The 9,155-nt window shown below is 27.4% G+C and overlaps 2 long non-coding RNA genes across 2 annotated transcripts; both read left to right on the top strand.

The window, feature by feature from the left end:
- The first annotated feature begins 640 nt into the window (after positions 1-640).
- On the top strand, positions 641-979 carry LOC122852057. Its single transcript, XR_006373794.1, has 3 exons — positions 641-696; positions 780-878; positions 961-979. It is a non-coding gene; the product is annotated as an uncharacterized LOC122852057 (long non-coding RNA).
- A 629-nt stretch (positions 980-1,608) lies between these two features.
- LOC122852056 lies at positions 1,609-1,909 on the top strand. Its single transcript, XR_006373793.1, has 3 exons — positions 1,609-1,637; positions 1,720-1,776; positions 1,861-1,909. It is a non-coding gene; the product is annotated as an uncharacterized LOC122852056 (long non-coding RNA).
- Positions 1,910-9,155: the final 7,246 nt, after the last annotated feature.

Here is a 9,155-nt window from a genome sequence, read left to right as displayed (position 1 = left end):
TTCTATTAATTTCATTTTGTTTATTTTTTATTTATTTAATAAATGAACAATTTTTTTATTATATTTTTATTATATTTTTTCTTTACGCAGAACACGTGTGCAATCTCTTTTACGCACGTGTTTTGCAAAGAGGAAAATATAATAAAAATATAATAAAAAAATTGTTCATTTATTAAATAAATAAAAAATAAACAAAATAAAATTAATAGAATAAAATAAAAAGAAAATATAATAAAATTGATAAGAAAAACAAAAAGGATAGAAAACGTGCTTGGATAATTACATCACGCAAGCACGTGTTCTCATCAATCTTTTTTGTTTTATTATTAATTTTATTGTATTTCTTTGATTATATTATTTTTTTTTTTCAGCGTGTAGGTCTTTGGAGAAGACTCCTGGAACGGAATTTGTGGGTCCGATACCACGCAATGTCTAGGTTAGAGCAGGAGGAGAGGTCATCCAGAGAAGCCACCGTCCCCGTTGCCGCTAACCAAGGTAATTTTTTTATTTTTATATTTTTATATTTTTTTATTTTTAATTATTTTATTAATTTTTATTTTTTCAATTATTTTATTAATTTTTATTTTTTTTTTACAGATAACACTGGTGATGATGACCCAGCTGCCAGGTTAGAGCAAGCGGAGCTGGAGCAGAGGTTATCTGGAGAACCCACCGTCCCTGTTGCAGATAACCCAGGTAATTTTTAATATTTTTCATTTTTTATATATTATATTTTTTTTTATTTTCAATTATTTTATTAATTTTTAATTTTTTTGCAGATAACACTGGTGATGATGACCCAGCTGCCAGGTTAGAGCAAGAGGAGCTGGAGCAGAGGTTATCTGGAGAACCCATCGTCCCTGTTGCAGATAACCCAGGTAATTTTTAATATTTTTCATTTTTATATATTATATTTTTTTTTATTTTCAATTATTTTATTAATTTTTAATTTTTTTGCAGATAACACTGGTGATGAGAGCAATGGATCAGCAATGGATCATGAGGTATGTATTTTTTTTTTTTTTTTTTTTTGGACATCTACTGGAAAAAAATGTACGATTGCAATTTAATGATGTACAATTTTTCCCTCTATTTTATTTTTCCGGTAGTAAAGGATAATTTTGTTGCTAAAAAAAATTGAGCAAAATTACATTTTTTTCCAGTAGATGTCCTTTTTTTTTTAGCAGCAAAATTTGCCTTGTACATGTCCTTTTTAATAATAATAATAATAATAATAAAAATAATAAATAAATAGAAGTCCAATTTTGCTGCTAAAAAAAAGGACATCTAGCGAGAAAAAAATACAAGACTAATTTTGTTGCTAAAAAAAATTGTGCAAAATTACATTTTTTTCCAGTAGATGTCCTTTTTATTTTAGCAGCAAAATTTGCTTTGTACATGTCCTTTTTAATAATAAAAATAATAAATAGAAGTCCGATTTTGCTGCTAAAAAAAAAGGACATCTACCGGGATAAAAAAATAAAAAAAATTTATTTATTTACTTATTCTATTTATCTATTTTTTTTTTTTTTCCGGTAGATGTCCTTTTTTTTTACTTGTATTTTCTGTATCGTTTTTACAGATTATACCTATCATCGACTTGGTGAGTGATGATGATGATGATGAACCAATTTATTGTAAGTATTGTTTTTTTTTTTTCTGATGATTTTTTTTTTTTCTTTCAGTAATTTTTCATTGTTGTTTTTTTTTCTTTTACAGTAACCAGGGATACTCGTGAGCAGGAATATGATGATGATGATGATGAACCAATTTATTGTAAGTATTTTTTTTTTTTTTTTCTGATGATTTTTTTTTTTTTTTCTTTCAGTAATTTTTCATTGTTGTTTTTTTCTTTTACAGTAACCAGGGATACTCGTGAGCAGGAATATGATGATATTGATGATGATGATGACGATGATGATGCTGATACGGTTATTCTCGAACCGGAGGAGATGAATAGGCGGTTAGAAAATGTAGATTACTACAATTGTAGCTACATACCACGTGTACTTTCGCGAAGAGGTAGAATTTGTGGAAGTCCAATGTGGACAAAAGACTTCATTTTTTATTAAAAAATAAATTAATTGAATTGATTTGAAATATTTTTTGTTTTTTTTTTTTTTTTTTTTTCATATGAAATTTTTATTGCTTATCTCTTGTAATTATTATTTTTATATTGATTCGTTTTTTTTTTGATTTATTTGATTTGAAATATTTTTTGTTTTTTTTTTTTTTTCATATGAAATTTTTATTGCTTTTTATTGGTTAGAATCATTTTGCCTTAGCTATATATTTTCTAAACTTTTTTTTTTTGGTTTCATTCTCTGAGTATCGCTAATAGTTAATAAAAAATGTGATGAAGTCGCTAGTAGTCAATAAAATGAAATAGTGGCGCTAGTGTGATGATGTCGCTAGTGGTCATCAAAAAGTGGGGATAAAGCTAAATAAATATCAGTCCATCTAACTCATTCTTTCAACACATTTCATTGTGATCTGCTGCCAAGACGAAATAGTCATATAAAAATATCAGGTAAGTCTTAACCACAATTTAATAAACAATATTTATTTTTATAATCCTTAGATATTTTATAAAATTTCTCAATAAACTATTCTTAGACTTTCACTAGCTATCAATCTACTTAAATATTTTTTGCACCAGGTTAATATTTTTCTATAAAAAATAACCTTAAAAAAAAAACTTTTTTTGTAATCCATCATTATCTCATCAATTTTTGAGTAATTTTGAAAAGTTTTAAGTCAATTATTCTTAGATTTTCACTAGCTAACAATTTACATAAATATTTTTTTTGCACCAGGTTAATATTTTTCTATAAAAATAAACTCAAAAAAAATTTTTTTTTTTTTTTTTTTGGTAATCCATCATTATCTTGTCAATTTTTGATTAATATTTAAAAGTTTCAAGTTAATTATTTTCAGATTTTCACTAGCTATCAATCTACATAAATATTTCTTGCACTAGGTTAATATTTTTTTATAAAAAAATAACCTCAAAATAATTTTTTTTTTTTAGTAATCCATCATTATCTTTACAATTTTTGAATATTTTTTGAAATTTTTAAGTCAATTATCCATAGATTTTCGCTTGCAATAATTCTACATTAATATTTTTTGATTTTTAGGTTAACCAAACAAATATTAAAATAAAAAATTCGAATAAAATGGATTTAAATGCACAATGCAGACTACGTCGAGAAGAATATCGAATAATAGTTAAACGTTTACACGAGGCTCCAGATCACAATCAAATCAATTCTACAATTATTTCTTTACGCAGAGATATTGCAAATTATAACAGATCATGTGCAAGTCTGTCAGGTGCTCATAAAAAATGCACTCAAGCAACAGTGGCAATACTGACAACTTATTTATTAAGATTACAAAGTTTGCAAGTACAAGGTGCAGGTGTATCTTCAACAGTTGATGTATCAAACGCTTCTACTGAAAAATACATTGAATGGCAAGACTTAGAAAATGTATTCAGAAACAGGATGAAGACAAGTATTATAATTAATTTAAAACATAAAGATGTAAAAGACTTTCTTTCTGATGCTAAAGAAATGTTAATTAATCAGTTAGGTCTTATTTTACAAGATAAAAATGCACTCAAAGTCAATACTGTATTAGCTTTAAACTATGAAATCGAAAAACCTTCAGATAATAATGTAGAAGTTGAAACAAAATATTTCAGTGAAGGCAGTTTTGAGGTTTTACAATCATCAGATCTGAGCCAACTATTCAAAGAAAATTTTGAACATTTTATAGAAGATGTTGAGGAAGCTGAATTAAATGGATCTGGTTGGAAACTGCAGGAAATCCTCCATCTTGAAATCCAAATAAATGATTACATACCACTGCAAGGTGGTAATTCATCTTTCGTTGAAATGCCATCATGGATACTGAAAACTCACTCAGTTGTAAACGTCAAAAATTCTGATAATTTTTGTTTCCTATGGTCAGTTTTAGCATGTTTATACAAAGTGCCAAAAAATGGTGAGCGTGTGAGTCATTATACGAAACATCTTGATAAAATAAATTCTAGCGGAATAACTTTCCCAATAACATGGGAAAAAATCAAAGTTTTTGAAAAACAAAATAAGTTGAAAATTAATATTTATGGTATAGATGATGATGATGATGATGATGAAAGTGATGATGAAAGTGATAATGATAATGAGAAAAAAAATAAAAAACGTAGAAAAAAAAGAGTTGTACCATATTATATAAGCAAAAATGAATCAGATAGGGAAACGATTCATCTTTTAATGGTTGAGAGAGAAGTAGAAGTGGAAGACGATTATGATGATGATGATGATGATATTGTTGTTGTTAATAATTTCAATTCACGAAAAAATTTGGCACAATATCATTTTGCATGGATCAAAAACTTATCCAGATTAGTGAGCTCACAAATTTCTAAACATAATGGGAAGAAAATAATTTGTGATCGTTGCTTATGTCATTTTCAATCTCAAAAATCACGGGATAATCATGAAAAACTTTGCAGTGAAAAATGTAAAAGTGCAATGAGATTACCGACTGCAAAAAATAATATTTTACAATTTAAAAGTTATAAACATCAATTAACGGTACCGTTTATAATTTATGGTGATTTAGAATGTTTATTGAAAAAAGTGCAGAGTGAAGAACTTGAAAAAAATCAAATTTATCAAAAACATGTTCCAAGTAGTGCAGCATATTATTTAAAGTGTAGTTATGATGACTCACTTTCCAAGTTCAATCTTCATAGAGGTAAAAATTCAATTGAATGGTTTATTACAGAGCTTGAACAAATTGCTCATCAAGTCAATAAAATAATAGATGATATTAAACCAATGTCTCTCACACGAGATGAAGAATTACAATTTTGAATGCTAAAAAATGTCATATTTGTGATAAAAATTTCACGAAAAATGACGTAAGAGTAAGAGATCATTCGCATTGGACTTCAGAATACCGAGGTGCCGCCCATCAAATATGCAATATAAATTATCAAGAATCATGTATCATTCCTGTAGTATTTCACAATCTCACAGGCTATGATGCACATTTCATCATCAAAAAACTGAAAATATACCAACAAAGAAAGGTATATTTCATTTACAAAATCTGTCAAAGGTACCCGCATAAAATTCAGATTCATCGACTCATATAGATTTATGGCTAGTTCTATAGATTCATTATCAAATAATCTAGATGATAATAAAAAATCGATAACGAAAAGTCTCTGTAAAAATGATGATGAATTCAATTTAATTACAAAGAAGGGAGTATTTCCATATGATTATCTTGATAAATGGGAAAAATTTGATGATACAACACTTCCATCGAAAGATCAATTTTATTCAAAATTGAATGAAGAAAATATTTCAGATGAAGCATATGCACATGCTCTGAATGTTTGGCAAAAGTTCAAAATAAAAACACTTGGGGAATATAATGATTTATATTTACAAACTGATGTTGCCCTTTTAGCTGATGTTTTTGAAAGCTTCAGAGCTGATTGTTTAAATACATATAAGTTAGATCCAGCACATTATTATACACTACCTGGACTTAGTTTTAGTGCAATGTTGAGATATACTCAGATCCTGAAATGATGTTGTTTATTGAGCAAGGTATAAGAGGTGGTTTATCACAAGTCTCGAATCGATATGGAAAAGCAAATAATCGATATATGGGCAGTGAATATAATCCTGAGGAGGAAGAGTCATTTTTAATGTACTTTGATTTAAATAATATGTATGGAGCAGCAATGAGAGAATATCTTCCAACTTGTAAATTTGAATGGATTGATAACTTTGATATTTCAATATTAAATTCAACTGCTGATAACTCGAAATATGGATACATTCTTGAAGTTGATTTAGATTATCCTGCAAGTTTGCATCATCACCATAAAGATTTTCCACTAGCACCAGTACGCGAAAAACCACCTCTAGAAACCAGTAAAACTCCAAAATTATTGGCAACTCTAGATAATAAAAAAAATTATGTTATCCATTACCGGAATTTAAAACAATATTGTTCTTTGGGGATGATTATTACTAAAATTCATCGTGTTTTAAAATTCGAACAAAGTGCATGGCTCAAATCTTATATTGATCTTAATACTGAGTTACGAAAGTAAGCCCGTAGTGCATTTGAAAAAGATCTTAGAAAATTATTCATCAATGCAATTTATGGTAAAACACTAGAGTCTGTAAGAACTCGTAAATCCATAAAACTTGTAGAAAAATATGGTGGTAGAGGTGGAGCAAGATATTATATCTCAAAGCCAAACTTTCACAGTCATTTAATCATTGACGATCTTGTAATAATTGAGATGAAACCAACAAGTATACTTTTCAATAAACCAATTTATCTTGGATTTTCTATTTTGGAAATGTCAAAAACATATATGTATGATTTCCATTATAATTTCATAAAACCAAAATATGAAGATAAAGTCAAGTATTTATATGGTGATACTGATTCTGCTGTTTACCACATATTTAGTCATAATCCATACGATTTAATACGTAATAATCCTAATTAATTTGATACATCTGATTATCCAGAAAATAATCAATATGGAATTCAATTAAAAAATAAAAAAGTTATTGGTATTATGAAAGATGAGAATAATGGAAAAATAATGAAAGAATTCATTGGTTTACGAAGTAAATTATACTCTTATGTTATAGCAGATGAAAATAATTCATTAAAAAAACGTGTTCATATGAGAGCAAAGGGCGTCAAAAGATCAACTGTAAGACAAATAACTTTCGATGATTATAAAAATTGTTTAATTAATCATGTTATTTTAAAAAAGCAACAAAATATTATAAGATCACATAAACATGAAGTAACAACAAGAACAATTGAAAAAATTGCTCTCAGTTGGCAAGATGATAAACGACAGTTAACTAATGGTGAAACTGACACTCTGCCTTGGGGATATATACCTGTTGAACGAATGTGTTTGAGTAAAAGTATATTTAAAAGAAAATATGAATGATGTAAATAAAAATTGTATAAATGTATATAATAAAAATTATTGTTAGAAAATAAATACACGTTGCTTTTTTTATTTATTAGTTTATTGATTATCTATCCATTGATTATGACTATTGTCAAATCCAAGATATTTTACATACATCTAATTCCCTCGTCTTTTCAAAACTTTTTCAATCAAATAAATGTCGGAATGTCGAACTTTTTGTAGCTCTTCAGTATAAAAGCTTCCTTGTATTGGATTTCCTTGATAGTCTTTAAGCTTATACGTTACAGGTGATGTTTTATTAATTTCAGTAATTGTGAATATTTCGTTTGTCCAATTTGGTTTATATCCTTTATCAAAGACATGCTTATATTTACTTATTCTTACATGTTGATTTAATTTAAATTTGATTTTAACATGACAATGATTTAAACTTTTAAATACAGTTTGTTTTAATATTTTAATATGCTGCTAACTCACGCACAACGTCTCTTTTATAATCAGTCATAGTTCACTGACGGATGTATACAGACTGATTTTTTTATATTAATATATTAATATATTAATCCACATTCTCTCAACTCTTCAATAATTGACATGATCTCATAATCATGATTCGGATTACCAGCTGTTCTTGATGCTACTAATAATCGTAATCGATCAACAAGTTCATTCGGATCGTCCCAATAGATATAATTGACTCTAGTTGGATTATTTTTTCTAAGAGTCATAACCGTTGGTAATAATCCAGTACCATAATGCTCATTATTAACATTCTTATGAGGCGCAATAAAATCGATGTATTTCCGAGATGCTGAATTTTTTATTGGCATATTAGATCTATGATATTGATGATGTGCATTTGTATTATTAATAATTTCATTATAATTTTTTTCATCAATATCAGTAATAGTTCTTCTGTCTGGTGATTTCATAAATAATAATTCCATTAATCCAGGTGTTATTTTGTATGGTGTATCAAAAATATTTAATTCATCATCGTTAAAGAAAATTTTCGCATTTCCAATTTTGTAGTCAGATTTTACTTTTTTTACACCATAATCTTCATCCCACTGTATACTATTGATTTTTCCTAAGTAATCATCTATTAAATCTTTATTTGATTCTTCCACAAATGTTTCCTCGCCTTCATCAGCAGTATCATATTCAGCTTCTTGTTCATAAACTGATTCTTCAATATCAGAAGTACTAAAATTGTCCTCATGTATTGAATTATTTTTTTTATCATTCGTATTTTTTTCATCTGGAAATGATTTATCATCATCAATTAATGATTTTTTGCTAACCGTTGTTGTTGGCAGTTGTGCAGCTAATTTGTTGAGCGGTGTGACAACAGGTTTAAGATATTCATTTGCAGCATCTGATATATTTTCTTTCCCTAATTTTATCAATTGATATTTTTTCCGAATAACGTCTTGTACTTTTTCAATTTCACTTAAAAATTTTGTTTCATCAACTAGTTCTTGCTCACAAAGAGGCATGTTGTTCCTTTGCGATTTTACAATAACTGAGAAAATTTAACAAATTGTTCTGTTATTTATAGTTATAAAGCAGTCAAAATTTTTTCTATATCTCCCTTTATCTATATCTCTATCTTTATCGATACACAGGAAGCAATATTTTTCTTTCCAACAATCCACACACATCTGACGGAATTTACTATACTCCATATCAATATTAACGTGATCGTGATGTATATGCTTTAAATTTGTATCATCTTGTGGGAAGACTATTAAAAAATTGATATTATCACGTATTAAATGTTTTGGTATTCGTGCATATGATTGACATAAATAAAAAGAATCAACAGCTTTGTGCCTTCCCATACAAAAAAATGCTTTTATATGATCCTGCTTTTCAGTTGCAACATCATCAAATATAAACAACGAATTTGGTTTTGCTTCATCAACTGGTACGACTTGATCGTTGTCGGAAAATTTATAATAATTTATTTCTTCAAGTGGTTCTAGTAACTTTTCTAAATATTGATATTTTGGTTGGTATAATGATTTACTATAAATATAAATATTTGCAAATCGTAAACCATTTGGATCAACAATTAAACTCATTAAAGCGTTCGTTTTACCACAATTACTTCCTCCAATTATCGCACATCTTATTGTATTAGGTAGTA

Source organism: Aphidius gifuensis, linkage group LG3 (assembly GCF_014905175.1).
Source record: "Aphidius gifuensis isolate YNYX2018 linkage group LG3, ASM1490517v1, whole genome shotgun sequence".
Classification (NCBI taxonomy): Eukaryota; Metazoa; Arthropoda; class Insecta; order Hymenoptera; family Braconidae; genus Aphidius; species Aphidius gifuensis.
The sequence above is the reverse complement of the archived record's forward strand: the minus strand, read 5'-3'. Positions and strand labels throughout refer to the sequence as shown.